A 14,749-nucleotide genomic window follows, 5' to 3' on the forward strand; every position below is an offset into this window, starting at 1 on the left:
GGCAGAGGGAGAGGGAGAGAGAGAATCTCAAGCAGAATCCATGCTGAGCACAGAGGCCTCAGGACCCTGAGATAATGACCTGAGCCAAAATTAAGAGTCAGACACCTAAACTGACTGAGCCACCCAGGTGCCCCCATATCACATCCTTTTTATTTACTCATCTATTGATGGACATTTTGGCCCATAGCATTTATATCTTGGCTATTCTAATTCTGTGAAAAATGCCATTGGTATTTTGATAGGACTGCATCGAATCTGTAGATTGCTTTTGGGAGTATGGAAATTTTAACTATATTCTTTCAATTCATGAACACGTTATATGTTTTTGTTTGTGTTGTCATCAGTTTCATCAATGTCTTAGTTTTCAGAATGCAGGTCTTTCACCTTCATGGTTAATTTATTCCTAGACACTTTATTGTTTTTGGTGCAATGGTAAATGGGATTATTTAATTTCTCTTTGTGATAGTTCATTATTAGTGTACAGAAATGCAACAATTTTCTGTAATGATTTTGTATTCTGTAACTATTGAATCCATGTATTAGTTCTAATAGGTTTTTCTTTTGTGGAGACTTTATGGTTTTTTTATATATAGCATCATATTACCTGTAAATATTAAGTCTTACTTTTCTTCCTTTACAATCTGTATACCTTTTATTTCCCTTTCTTACACAATTGCTGTGGTTAGGATTTCCAATACCATGTGAATAAAAGTGGCAAAAATAGACACCCTTTTCTTGTTTCGGATCTTAGAGGACAATCTTTCAGCTTTTCACCATTGAGTATTGTATTAGCTGTGGCTTTGTCATATATGGCCTTTATTACAGTGAGCTGAATTCCTTCTATACTCACTTTGGTAAGAATTTTTATCAAATGGATGTTGAGTTTTGTTTTTTCTGCATCTATGAAGATGATCATATGATTTTATCCTTTATTTTGTTAATATGGTTTATCACTTTGATTGATTTGCAGATATTGAACCCTGCTTTCACCCCTGGTATAAATCCTACTTTATCATGATATCTGATCCTTTTAATATATTATTGAATTCAGTTTATTAATATATGGGTGAGGATCTTTGTATTAAAGTTTATCAGGTATATTTTCCTATAATTTTATTTTTTTATAGTGCCTTTCTCTGATTTTGGTATCAGAGTAATGCTAGCCTCATAGACTGAGTTCAAAAGCATTGCTTCCTCTTCAAATTTTTGGAATAGTTTGAAAAGAATGGGAATTAACTCTTCCTTAAATGTCTGGTAGAATTCATCTGTGAAGCCATCTGGTCCCGACCCAAAATACTGACCAAGTATTTTGGTTATTGATTCAGTTTCATTGCTAATAATCAATCTGTTTATATTTTCTATTTCCTTCTGATTCTGTCTCAGAAGATTGTATGTTTCTAGAAATTTATCCTTATGTTTTGTTTTCAGATTTATCCAGTTTGTTCGTATATAATTGTTCATAGTAGTCTCTTAAAATCCTTTGTATTTTTGTGTTATCCGTTGTAACTTCTCTCTCACTTTTGATTTTTTTTTAAAGCCAGAGCATTTTTTTTAAAAGATTTTATTTATTTATTTGACAGAGAGAGACACAGCGAGGGAGGAAACACAAGCAGGGGGAGTGGGAGAGGGAGAAGCAGGCTTCCTGCTGAGCAGAGAGAAATGGGGCTCGATCCCAGGACCCTGGGATCATGACCTGAGCTGAAGGCAGATGCTTAATGACTGAGCCACCTAGGTGCCCCTCTCTCATTTTTTATTTTATTTATTTAGGCCTTTTCTCTTTTTCTTCTTGACAAGTCTGCCTAAGGTTTATCTTTTGTATATCTTTTCAAAGGACCAGCTTTTAGTCTCATTGATATTTTCTGTGTTTTAAGTCTCTATTTAATTTATTTCCACTGTGCTCTTTATTATTTTCTTCCTTCTACTAACTTTGGACTTTGATCTCTTTTTTTTCTAGCTCCTTTAGGTATAGGGTCAGATTGTTTACTTGAGATTTTTCCTGTTTCTCCAAATGGGCCTGTATCACTATAAACTTCTCTCTTAGGGCTGCTTTTGCTGTGTCCCAAAGATATTGGAACATTGTGTTTTTATTTTCATTTGCTTTAAGTTATTTTTTGAATTCCCCTTTGATTTCTTCATTCACCCATTGGTTGTTTGGTAGCATGCTATTTAGTCTAGTCTCCATGTGTTTATGTTTTTTCCAGTTTTCTTCTCGATTTCTACTGTCATATACTGATCTGATCAGAAAAGATGCTTGATATGATTTTAGTCACCTTAAATTTATTGGCACTTGTTTGGTGGCCAAACATATGATCTGTCCTGGAGAATGTTCCATGTTCTCTTGAGAAGAATCTGAATTCCACTGGTTTTGGATGGGATATTCTGTATGTATTTATTAAGTCTGGTCTGATATGTAATCTGTACATAACTATATCTAGTCTAATGTGTCTTTTTAAGCCAATATTTTCTTATTAATTATCTATCTGGATAATCTACCCATTGACACCAATGTGTTGTTAAATTCCCCTGTTATCATTGTATTACTATCAATTTTTCCCTTTGTGTCTGTTTAATATTTACCTTATATATTTGGTGCTTCTATGTTTCATGAATAAGTATTTATAAGTTTTATATCTCCTGTTGGATTGATCCTTATATCATTATGTCATACCCTTCTTTGTTTCTTGCTACAGTATTTGTTCTAAAGTCTGTTTTGTCTGGTATTAAGTATTGTTACCCCATCATTCTTTTCATTTCTATTTGCATGGAATATCTTTTTCCATACCTTTATTTTCAGTCTGTGTGTGTCTTTAGATATGAAGTGAGTCACTTTTAGATAGCATATAGTTTTTTTATTCATTCAGCACCCTGTACTTTTTGATTGGCATATTTAGTCCATTTACATTTAAAGTAATTATCAATATATATGTATTTATTGCTATTTTGTTAAGAATTTTAATTTTCAGGGATACCTGGGTAGCTCAGTTGGTTAATCCTCTGACTCTTGATTTTGGGTAAGATCATGATCTTGGGGTCATGGGATTGAGCCCTGTATCGGGCTCTGCACTCAGGGGGATTTGTTTGAGATTCTCTCTCTTCCTCTCCCTCTCCCCCCAACTCTTTCTCAAAAATAAATAAGTAAATCTTTAAGAAATTTTTAATTTTCATATGTGAGTACCTACCAAATTATAAAATTTTAGATTTGCTGAGAATTAAAACATTTTAAATAAATTCTGGTCATGTTATCCATGGAGCAAATTTTTAGATAGGAGGAGTCTAATCTAGAAAGAGAAACAGCTGTGTTTCAGTTCAAGGGATGAGAAGCTGAAGTTGTGAACTTAAGGAAGATGAAAAACTAGTGATCTAAGGAAAGATACATGAGAGCCACACTGTTATGGGGAAGAGTGTGGTTTTATTCTGAAAGCCATAGAGGCTAATGAATTGTTTTAAACAGGAAAGTGGTTTTTCCTTGCATTTTTTAAAAAAGATCTCTTCATGTACAGGGGAAAAATCAGTGAGAAAGGACTATGACTGAATTTAGGAAAATCAGTTAGGCTATTAAAAATTTAAGAAAAAAATGATGATTATTGAAACATACGTGTTGTCAAAATGACTTGAGAGACAGGGAAACATTTGAGAGATATGAAGGATGGAGAAAGATCTAATCACTTTGAAAGATTTCATACGCAGGTTGAGAGAAAGGCATGATAAAAAGTCTCTCTCATATTCCCGGCTTGGGAGACTATGTGATTGGTGTTGCCATTCCCTTAGATATAGATAATGTAAGTAAGGATAGAGAAAGTATGGAAAAATATAAAGTAAAAATGAGTTTAGTACCAGCCATGTTGAAGTCAGAGTGCCCGTGGGACTTCTGAGTGCTGATGTGGACTATGCTGGCATAAACTCCTTCCTAACAGATCATAAACTCAAATTTATTCTATGAAAGCAGTCTCTTCCATAATAATCTAATCATAAATGTATGCTTATTCAAACCCTTTAGTAAGACACATTCAAGCATTAAGTACTAATGCCTCCTCTGTATCAATGCATGATTATATCTGCAGTTAGACCCTATAAGAGAAAAGTTCATTTTCTTACCCTGAGTTTAGATTCAATCATTCAAAAAGTTGTACATTTGCCTAGTTATTTCTCAAAACTCTAATTTCTGATTATAATGAATGAAATAGAAAACTAGCAGAAGGGATTTTTTATGCATGATTTTCCTAAATGGTTACCTGACTTGGATGAATTTTAGGGAGATACCTGAAACATTAAACTTTGCCTCTATTTCTCTATTGGGCCAAGATGAACATATTCAATTCAAAGTAATATATCAAATGTTGAGTTTTACATAATGTGTCTGCTTCGCTTATATGCAGTTTTCCCCATTCAGTCCTAATAAAAAAGCCCCATGCCTGGGCTGAAATCTTTTTTTTTTTTTAAAGATTTTTAATTATTTATTTGAGAGAGAGTGAGAGAGAGAGGGAGAAGAAGAGAGAGAGAATGAGAGCACGAGCACAGGGCGGGGAGAGTGAGAGGGAGAAGCAGACTCTCCGCTGAGGAGGGAACATGATATGGGACTCAATCCCAGGACCCTGGGATCATGACCTGAGCCGAAGTCAGGCGCTTAACCAGCTGAACCATCCAGGTGCCCCATGGGCTGAAATCTTTAGATTATTTTGATGGCTTTCATTTCTCTCTTGGTTGTAACTCCACAAACAATATGGAATTATCTATAGGATATATGCATTCATACACATGCTCGTTCTTTTGGAATGTCCTCTATTGTGTAAAACAAAAGGACAGGGGATACCATTAACCTATGTTGTTTAGAACTCCTTTAAACCTTATTTAATCTTTTTATCAGCAGGAAGGAGACATCCTGCTGAGATAATTTCCTTTCACTGTCTCTCTCTCTCTTGTCTCCCTTCTCCCAAAACCAAAAGCAACATTATACAGCAGAAAGCAGATATGAATTGAATGGGATACTTATACTCTTACATAACTATATTCATACATAAATAAGAAGGAAGCTGTCATCAAATGTATAATGTCCATTCGTTTGAAAATATTTATTAAACCCCTACCTCACATCAAACACTACCTTAGACTCCTGTGTATACAAAAGCAGGCATGATTCTTGCTTTCCAGCAGCTAAGACTAAGTATAGTAGGGAATATAAGCATTGATTTAAAACAAAAGATGTTCATCAATACATAAACCATCATATCTTATAATTTTTCCTTTGTTGACATCTCCCTGAGACCCATCAGTGTTAGCTTATGATTTCAAACAAGAAGGCTTTTATTTCAGGGAAATCTTGAGTATGAGAAAAGCCACAATTCCATAGACTTCTTGTTGCTGAAGCTGTTTTGGGAATGCATCATTTGTTTTCAAACAACTTGTTTGGATCAAAGTAGTTGAAAGAGAATATAAATAAAAAAAATCAGTGTATAGAAAAAAAGTATTTTTCAATTCTTTTGTGCCATTGGTGTTTTAATTTTTATCTTCTGAAGAAATTTTGTTACTGTTGTACATTAAGATACAATCATATATATTATATGTATTATAATATTTTTACTCATTTATCCAGACCTTAAAATTCTCATTCATTTTCATTTAATTCTGTCTGTTGCATTTATTTGCTGATATTTAATTCATTTTAAATCTTTTATTTCTGACAAAAATTATATTGTCTGAATACAAATTTTCAGAACAGATATAATTAGTGGAAATTTTGACATTTTAGAAAGCTGAATGAAGTCAAAATATTTTTTCCAGAAAAACAAATGTCTCCAAGAATAAATATAAATGAATCTTCAAAACCAGAAATCTGGAAAAAAAGGATAAATTCTTCTTGAAAACATTTAAAAAGATATATAAATGGTGTTATTTTACATAACAATTAGACAAAAACCCTACAAAAATAAAATAAAAATGCTAAAATTTCTTTTTAAATTAAAAAAAAGGAATAATAGGACTTCTCGTTCCTGGTTCCACATTTAAGGACCTTAGAAGTCACTACATAGCCTAACAACAATTAAAAGTTGAACAAATTGAAAAATCAACAACTCTTTTTGGATCCATAAGAGAGAAGAGGACATTAAAGGGCAATCAGGGAATACAATGAGCAACTCTATGCCCATAAATCTTAAGTGGGATGGACCACGTCCTTAAAAAACACAACTTGCCAAAACTCACACAAGAAGAACTAGAAATCTGGATAAGCCTATATCTATTAAGGAAACTGAATCAATAAATAATAACTTTCTAAAACAGAAAACACCAATCACAGTTGGGTTCACTGGTGAATTCTATCAAACATTTAAGGAAGAAATTATACTAATTCTCTACAATATCTTTCACAAAATAGAAATAATGGAAGTACATCTTAACTTGGTTTAAGATTCCAGTACTACCTTATTACCAAAACCAAAGCACTACAAGAAAAAGACCATTATCTCTCATGAACATAGATACAAAAATACCTAACAAAATATAAGCAAATGAAGCCAACAATGTATAAAAAGAATTATATATTATGACCAAGAAGAATTTATTCCATGTAGGCAAGATTGGATCAACATTTCAAAACTGATTAATGTAATCCATCACATCAATAAGCTAAAAAAGAAAAATCATGTGATTTCATCAATAGATGTAGAAAAAGCACTGGGAAAATTCAGCAGTTAATTATGTAGAAACTCTGTAAACTAAGAATAGGAGGAACTTCTGCAACTTGATATAAAATAACTACAAAAATCCACCACTAACATAGTTAATGATGAGAAAGTTGAAGCTTTCCCATTAAATCAGGTGCAAAGCAAGGATATCCCCTTTCACAACTCCTTTTCAACATCATACTGGAAATACTAACTAATGCAATAAGACAAAGGGAATAAAATTATACAGATTGAGAAAGAAGATGTAAAACTGTCTTTGTTCACAGACATGATCAGCTATAGAAAATGTAGAAAATCTGGGCAAGATGGCAGAGGAGTAGGAGACCTGGATTTCGTCTGGTCTCAGGAATTCAGCTGAATAGGGATCAAACCATTCTGAACACCTACGAACTGAACAGGAGATCGAAGATAAGAAGAGTAATAACTCTCTGAACAGAGAAGCGACCACTTTCTGGAAGGTAGGACGTGCGGAGAAGTGAATCCGAGGTGATATTCGGGAGGTTAGATGGCGGGGGAGGGGGGCTCCGTCGGCCGCTTCTGGAAAGTGATAGAGCCGCGGAGCACAAAATCGGAACTTTTAGAAGCCGGCTCCGCTGAGGGACGTCGCTCCAGTGGCTAAGCGGGGGGTGGAACCCTCGCGGGACAGTGTGGTCTCAGGACCCTCGGGGTCACAGAAAGACCAGGGGTGCCTGAGTGCAGCAGAGCTCCCGGGTATTGTAGCAGGGAAGCCGGCTGCAGAGACGGAGCCGAGGCGCGGGCTCTCAGCTCCGGGTTGCCATAAACTGTGATCTGCGGACCAGTCGGGCTACTGCTCCTCTAGCAGGTACCCAACAAGTGGCAGAGCCGGGGAGACTCCCCTTCCTCCCCTGGGAGGAGCGGCGTGGAAGCGCACCGCAGGGATCTGCTGGGTTTGGAGACTCCACACGGGGTTGGGTGCCAGAGATAGAAATGCTCGATCACAGGCCGGGTGAGCACGGAGTGCGGCCGGAGACCAGGGAGACGGGAGTGACTGCTTTTCTTTGGGGGCACACTGAGGAGCAGGGCCCTGAGTTCTCAGCTCCTCCGGGCAGAGATTGGGAGGCCACCATTTTCACTCTGGTCCTCCAAAGCTGTACCGAGAGCTTGCAGGGAACAAAACTCCTGAGAGCAAACCGGAGCAGCTTGCTTAGCCTGGACACACAAGGGCGGGGCAATTCAGCCTCCGGCAAAGACATCTGGGAACCACAGCAACAGGCCCCTCCCCCAGAAGATCAAGCACGAACAGCCAGCAAGCCAAAACCAAGTTTACCGATCAAGGAGACCAGGAGAACTCCAGCGCTAGGGGAATACTACACATAGAATTCATGGCTTTTTTACCATAATACATTAGTTTTTCAAAGTTAATTTTTTTAACTGTTTTTTTTTAATTTTTCTTTTTCCCTTTTTCAAACATCTTATCAATCCCCTTTTTAAAAAAACATTTTTTATTTTTCATTTTTAGAATCATATTTTTATCCCGTCATAATAGTTACCCTTATTTTTGGCATATATATATAAGTTGTTCTCTCTTTAAAATTTTGAGATACAATTTCTTCTAACAGATCAAAATATACCCTAAATCACTAGTGTATGGCTTTGTTCTATTCTCCTGCCTGATCACATTCTCTCCCTTTTTTTTTTCTTTTTTTTTCTTTTTAAATCTTCTTCTTTCTTTTTAAAAACAACTTCTTATCTTATCAATTCCTTTTATAAAATCTTTTATAATTTTCATCTTTACAGTCATCTGCCATCCCTTCATTGTATCAAACCTTATTTTGTACATATATAAGTCTTTCTTCCTTTAAAATTTTAGGAGGCACTTTCTTCTAACAGACCAAAATATGCCCAAAAGCTAGTGTGTGGCACTGATCTATGCACTAGCATGATCATATTTGATCATATTCTGTTTTTTTTGGTTTTCTTCTGTTTTCGTTTGTTTTTATCTTTTTCTTTTTCCTTTTTTTTTTTTTCTTTCTCTTCTTTCTTTCCCTTTCTTGTCCCTGGTTTCAGGTCTTTTCTGATTTGTATAGAGTATGTTTTCTGGAGACGTTGTTAACCTGTTAGCATTCTGTTCTCTCATTCATCTGTTCTCCTCTGGACAAAATTACAAGACAAAAAAAGTCACCTCAGCAAAAAGAACAAGAGGTAGTACCGTCTGCCAGGGACCTACTCAATACTGACATTAGTATGATGTCAGACCTAGAGTTCAGAATCATGACTTTAAAGATACTAGCTGGGCTTGAAAAAAGTGTGGAAGTTATGAGAGAAACACTTTCTGGAGAAATAACAGAACTAAAACCTAACCAAATCGAAATCAAAAAGGCTATTAATGAGGTGCAATCAAAATGGGGACACTAACTGCTAGGATAAATGAGGAAGAAGAAAGAATCAACGATATAGAAGACCAAATGATGGAAAATAAAGAGGTTGAGAAAAAGAGAGATAAACAACTACAGGATCACGAGGGCAGAATTCGAGAGATAAGCAATACCATAAGACGAAACAACATTAGAATAATTGGGGTCCCAGAAGAAGAAGAAAGACAGAGAGGGGCAGAAGGTATATTGGAGCAAATAATAGCAGAGAACTTCCCTAATGTGGGGAAGGAAACAGGCATCAAAATCCAGGAGACACAGAGAACCCCTCTCAAAATCAATAAAAATAGGTCAACAACCCGACATCTAATAGTAAAACTTACGAGTCTCAGAGACAAAGAGAAAATCCTGAAAGCAGCTCGGGAGAAGAAATATGTAACCTACAATGGTAGAAACATTAGATTGGCAACAGACCTATCCAAAGACTTGGCAGGCCAGAAAGGACTGGCATGATATCTTCAGAGCACTAAATGAGAAAAATATGCAGCCAAGAATACTATATCCAGCTAGACTATCATTGAAAATAGAAGGAGAGATAAAAAGCTTCCAGGACAAACAAAAACTAAAGGAATTTGCAAACACGAAACCAGCCCTCCAAGAAATACTGGAAAAGGTCCTCTAAGCAAAAAGAAAGCCTAAAAGCAGATAGATCAGAAAGGAACACAGACAATATACAGTAACAGTCACCTTAGAGGCAATACAATGGCACTAAATTCATACCTTTCAATAGTTACCCTGAATGTAAATGGGCTCAATGCCCCAATCAAAAGACACAGGCTATCAGATTGGATTAAAAAACAAGACCCATCCATATGCTGTCTGCAAGAGACTCATTTTAGTCCCAAAGACACCCCCAGATTGAAAGTGAGGGGGTGGAAAACCATTTACCATGCTAATGGACACCAAAAGAAAGCTGGGAATCCTTATATCAGACAAATTAGATTTTAAAACAAAGACTGTAATAAAAGATGAAGAAGGACACTATATCCTACTTAAAGGGTCTATCCAAAAAGAAGACCTAACAATTGTAAATATCTATGCCCCTAACATGGGAGCAGCAAATTATATAAGGCAATTAATAACAAAAGCAAAGAAACACATTGACAACAATACAATAATAGTGGGGGACTTTAACACCCCCTAACTGAAATGGACAGATCATCTAAGCAGAAGATCAACAAGGAAATAAAGACTTTAAATGAAACACTGGACCAAATGGACTTTACAGACATTTTCAGAACCTTCCATCCCAAAGCAATGGAATACACATTCTTCTCTAGTGCCCATGGAACATTCTCCAGAACTGATCACATCCTAGGTCACAAATCAGGTCTCAACTGGTACGAAAAGATTGGGATTATTCCCTGCATATTTTCAGATCACAATGCTTTGAAACTAGAACTCAATCACAAGAGGAAAGTCGGAAAGAGCTCAAATACATGGAGGCTAAAGAGCATCCTACTAAAGAATGAATGGGTCAACCAGGAAATTAAAGAAGAATTAAAAACATTCATGGAAACCAATGAAAATGAAAACACAACTGTTCAAAATCTTTGGGATACAGTAAAGGCAGTCCTGAGAGGAAAGTATATAGCAATACAAGCTTTTCTCAAGAAATAAGAAAGGTCTCAAATACACAACCTACCCCTACACCTAAAGGAGCTAGAGAAAAAACAACAAATAAAGCCTAAACCCAGCAGGAGAAGAGAAATAATAAAGATCAGAGCAGAAATCAATGAAATAGAAACCAAAAGAACAGTAGAACAGATCAATGAAACTAGGAGCTGGTTCTTTGAAAGAATTAACAAGATTGATAAACCCCTGGCCAGACTTATTAAAAAGAAAGAGAAATGACCCAAATCAACAAAATCATGAATGAAAGAGGAGCGATCACAACCAACACCAAAGAAATACAAACAATTATAAGAACATATTATGAGGAACTCTATGCCAGCAAATGAGATAACCTGGAAGAAATGGGTGCATTCCTAGAGATGTATCAACGACCAAAATTGAACCAGGAAGAAATAGAAAACCTGAGCAGACCTATAACCACTAAGGAAATTGAAGCAGTCATCAAAAATCTCCCAACAAACAAAAGCCCAGGGCTAGATGGCTTTCCAAGGGAATTCTATCAGACATTTAAAGAAGAATTAATACCTATTCTCCTGAAACTGTTCCAAAAAATAGAAATGGAAGGAAAACTTCCAAATTCATTTTATGAGGCCAGCATCACCTTGATCCCCAAACCAAACAAAGATGCCATCAAAAAGGAGAATTACAGACCAATATCCTGGATGAACATGGATGCAAAAATTCTCACCAAAATACTAGCCAATAGGATCCAACAGTACATTAAAAGGATTATTCACCATGACCAAGTGGGATCTATCCCTGGGCTGCAAGGCTGGTTCAACATCCACAAATCAATCAATGTGATACAATACATTAACAAAAGAAAGAACAAGAATCATATGATCCTCTCAATAGATGCAGAAAAAGCATTTGACAAAGTACTGCATCCTTTCTTGATCAAAACTCTTCAGAGTATAGGGATCGAGGGTACATACCTCAATATCATAAAAGCCATCTATGAAAAACCTACAGCGAATATAATTCTCAATGGGGAAAAGCTGAGAGCTTTTCCCCTAAGGTCAGGAACGTGGCAGGGATGTCCACTCTCACCACTGCTATTCAACATAGTATTAGAAGTCCTAGCCACAGCAATCAGACAACAAAAAGAAATCAAAGGCATCCAAATCAGCAAAGAGGAAGTCAAACTCTCACTCTTTGCAGATGATATGATACTGTATGTGGAAAACCCAAAAGACTCCACCCCAAAACTGCTAGAACTCATACAGGAATTCAGTAAAGTGGCAGGATATAAAATCAATGCACAGAAATCAGTGGCATGCCTATACACCAACAACAAGACAGAAGAGAGACAAATCAAGGAGTCGATCCCATTTACAATTGCTCCCAAAACCATAAGATACCTAGGAATAAATCAAACCAAAGAGGCAAAGGATCTGTACTCAGAAAAGTATAAAATACTCATGAATGAAATTGAAGAAGACACAAAGAAATGGAAAAACGTTCCATGCTCATGGATTGGAAGAACAAACATTGTGAAGATGTCAGTGCTACCTAGAGAAATCTACACATTCAATGCAATCCCCATCAAAACACCATCCACCTTTTTCAAAGAAATGGAACAAATAATCCTAAAATTTGTATGGAACCAGAAGAGACCCCGAATAGCCAGAGGAATATTGAAAAAGAAAAGCAAAGCTGGCGGCATCACAATTCCGGACTTCCAGCTCTATTACAAAGCTGTCATCATCAAGACAGTATGGTACTGACACAAAAACAGACACATAGATCAATGGAACAGAATAGAGAGCCCAGACATGGACCCTCAACTCTATGGTCAACTCATCTTTGACAAAGCAGGAAAGAATGTCCAATGGAAAAAAGACAGTCTCTCCAACAAATGGTGTTGGGAAAATTGGACAGCCACAGGCAGAAGAATGAAACTGGACCATTTCCTCACACCACACACAAAAATAGACTCCAAATGGTTGAAAGACCTAAACATGAGACAGGAGTCCATCAAAATCCTAAAGGAGAACACAGGCAGCAACCTCTTCGACCTCAGCCGCAGCAACTTCTTCCTAGAAACCTCGCCAAAGGCAAGGGAAGCAAGGGCAAAAATGAACTATTGGTATTTCATCAAGATAGAAAGCTTTTGCACAGCAAAAGAAACAGTCCACAAAACCAAAAGACAACCGACAGAATGGGAGAAAATATTTGCAAATGACATATCCGATAAAGGGCTAGTATCCAAAATCTATAAAGAACTTATCAAACTCAACACCCAAAGAACATTAATAATCTAATCAAGAAATGGGCAGAAGACATGAACAGACATTTTTCCAAAGAAGACATCCAAATGGCCAACAGACACATGAAAAAGTGCTCAGCATGGCTCGGCATCAGGGAAATCCAAATCAAAACCTCAATGAGATACCACCTCACACCAGTCAGAATGGCTAAAATTAACAAGTCAGGAAACGACAGATGTTGGCGGGGATGTTGAGAAAGGGGAACCCTCCTACACTGTTGGTGGGAATGCAAGCTGGTGCAGCCACTCTGGAAAATGTATGGAGGTTCCTCCAAAAGTTGAAAATAGAGCTACCATATGACCCAGCAATTGTACTAAGATGTCCATCGACAGATGAATGGATAAAGAAGATGTGGTATATATACACAATGGAATATTATGCAGCCATCAAAAGGAATGAGATCTTGCCATTTGCAATGACGTGGATGGAACTGGAAGGTGTTATGCTGAGTGAAATAAGTCAATCAGAGAAAGACATGTATCATATGACCTCACTGATATGAGGAATTCTTAATCTCAGGAAACAAACTAAGGGTTGCTGGAGTGGTGGGGGGTGGGAGGGATGGGGTGGCTGGGTGATAGACATTGGGGAGGGTATGTGCTATGGTGAGCGCTGTGAATTGTACAACTGATGAATCACGGATCTGTACTTCTGAAACAAATAATGCAATATATGTTAAGAAAAAAAAAGAAGAAGATAGTAGGAGGGGAAGAATGAAGGGGAGTAAGTTGGAGGGGGAGACGAACCATGAGAGATGATGGACTCTGAAAAACAAACTAAGGTTTCAGAGGGGAGGGGGGTGGGGGGATGGGTTAGCTTGGTGATGGGTATTAAAGAGGGCACGTTCTGCGTGGAGCACTGGGTGTTTTGCACAAACAATGAATCATGGAACACTACATAAAAAACTAATGATGTAATGTATGGTGATTAACATAACAATAAAAATTATTTAAAAAAAAGAAAATGTAGAAATCTGAAAGAATCGACAAACTCCCATAACTGATAAGCAGTTAAACAGAAAGTTGTAGAATACTGTGTTACTTTACAAAAATTCATCACTTTTCTATAAACCAACAATCAACAAGTTCCAATTTGAAATTAAAGTCACAAATATTATTTACATTAGCTCCCCCAAAATGAAATACTTAGATATAAATCTAACAAAATGTGTACAAGATCTCTATGGGGAAAACTACAAAACTGAATGAAGTCAAATAACTAAATGGAGAGAGATTTCTTGGTCATGGATAGGAAGATTCAATATTGTTAAGATGTCAGTTCTTCCCAACTTGAATAATAGAGTCAATGCAGTTTCAATAAAGATAACCAATAAATTATATTGTGGACATTGACAAAAATTATAAAATTTATATGGAGGGGCAAAGACACCCAAACAGCCAGACCCCAAACAGTCAGCTTTGAAGAACTAAGTTGGGGGGCTGACAGTACCCAACTGCATTATTTCTTATAAAACAACAGCAATCAAGACAGTGTGGTATTAACAAAAGAAGACAAATAGATCAATGAAACATAAGAGAGAGCCCAGAAATATGTCTTTGTAAATACAGTCAGCTGATCTTTGACAGTGTAGTAAAGACATACAATGAAGAAAGATAATCTTTTCAACAAATGGTGCTGGAACAAGTGGACATCCACATGCAAAGAAATGAAGCTAGACAGAGTTTACACCCTTCACAAAAATTAACTCAAAATAAATTATAGTAATAAATCCAAAAGTATAAAACTCCTAGAAGGTAACATAGGGAAAACT

The sequence above is a fragment of the Zalophus californianus genome, chromosome 1 (assembly GCF_009762305.2).
Source record: "Zalophus californianus isolate mZalCal1 chromosome 1, mZalCal1.pri.v2, whole genome shotgun sequence".
Lineage (NCBI taxonomy): Eukaryota > Metazoa > Chordata > Mammalia > Carnivora > Otariidae > Zalophus > Zalophus californianus.